Raw genomic sequence first — 1,904 nt, 5'->3', positions numbered from 1 at the left:
TTAAACCGTGATTTCTCTCTTCTCACTATAAACTTCCTTTTATGCTTACTGAATGTTACTTGTTATTTTGTTACTACATATTATTCATAAATAGTGAGTATTATTATCGGAGTGGGTACTTTCGGGTTGTAATATCTTATTGAGCTCGTCGTTCACTAGCATTCCCGTTGCTTTGGCATTTTATGCTAGGTACCAAAGAAATCGAAGGAAACACGGAGGCCTTGCAAGGCGACACTCAGCCTTGGTTAGCTTGAAGAGTGTCCAAGTTCCATGAACCATTTCCTAAAATTTCAAGTTTTTCTCTAGTTTTCTTTTTATATTTGTGTTATTTCTGTTATGTACTACTAAGTTGTGATGTAAGAACTTTATATTATGAGTTGTTAGTTAATGGATGTTAGTAATATTGGTGGCAATATTGATTTTAAGTTTTTAAATCTTATTATGATGTCCTTAAATTTTGGGGCGTCACATTTACATCTCGTATCATTTTGGTCCTTACATTTTCAATTTGCTTAATTTTATCCCTTAATTTTAGATTTTTTTTTGTCAATTTTATCCAATTGAGATTTTTTTTTTATACAAAAAATTATCACTGCATTAGTTAAAGTTAACTCATTAAATTGATTAAGTTTATAATCTTTCTGCCTAAAAGTATGATACGTACTGCTCATGTGTGCATTTTTCATATAATAACGCTACAATTATAATCAATTGGATTAAATTAAGACAAAGTGAAAAATTCAGAATAAAAATCTACGTCAATTTGAATTATAACGACCAAAATGACATTAAAATTTAGAAACTATTGATATAATTTATTTGATCAAACTAATTTACGGTTTTTAAAAAATATTTTAGAAACAAATTCTGAAAAACAAACCACGTTCCCTTCCCATGATTTGAACCGCAGAAAGCAAGTCCAAAGAAATCAAACGCAAAACACAGCATCAAGAATAGGAGACTAGAAAATTTCATAATCAACACCTAAACAAAAGAAAAGAAAAGAAAATCATAAAAAAGTAATAATAAATTAAATTATTACTCCCTCTAGTTTAACATAAGTGTTACTTTAGTTCCTACAATCAGTTTGAACAATTTAAATCATGCATTTCAATTTTGTTGTAATGTGCTCTCCTGTCACTTATCGCTAAAATTTTGAAAGAATAAAAGTCACATGCAAAATTAAGAGGATCAATTCCACTTTAATCTTTTTAGTTTTATTTTTCATTTAAAATGTTAAAGACGCATAATGGAATGATTATATTATAACGATTTTATATGTAAAGATCAAAATGTGATTTGATCAGAAATGTAAAGAATTGATTATTATCATTTTATATGAAAGAACCAAAATAGGATTTAGTATAAAATGTAAGGGTGGAAAGCGAAATTTTGAGGGTCGAAATATCCAAGCATTTAAATTAGCAGAGAGCAACAGCCTAAGAGAATCAGGTTTGAAGACAAACAGGAAGACGACAAAAACACAAACAGAATTAGGCCGGCAAATTATCACGAGCCATATACATTTCACATGACATCCACTTCCTTATGCCTATGTTTGGGAAGTTGTGTTGGAGGATTTTATTTATTTATTTATTTATTAAAATAGTTATAAAAAATAAAATAAGTTTTTTAATTTAATAAAATAAAATATTATTTTTAATTATAATTATAATATTTTTTTTCATAAAAAAATAAAAAAATTTAAAAAAATCAAAAACTCTTTTTAAATCAAACTTTTTAATCTCAAATTAAAATAATTAAAAAAATCAAAAAATTTAAAATTAATCCACTTCTCAAACGAATTATATATAGGATCCTGTTATGGTGTGCAACCCCTTAAGGTTGCACACCATATGCAACCAACACAAAAGGTGTAAGTGGAAGGTGTAAACATAAAACAG

The sequence above is a fragment of the Camellia sinensis genome, chromosome 2, assembly GCF_055761805.1.
Source record: "Camellia sinensis isolate YWXY chromosome 2, ASM5576180v1, whole genome shotgun sequence".
NCBI classification, from domain to species: domain Eukaryota; kingdom Viridiplantae; phylum Streptophyta; class Magnoliopsida; order Ericales; family Theaceae; genus Camellia; species Camellia sinensis.
Note: the sequence above shows the minus strand (reverse complement) of the source record.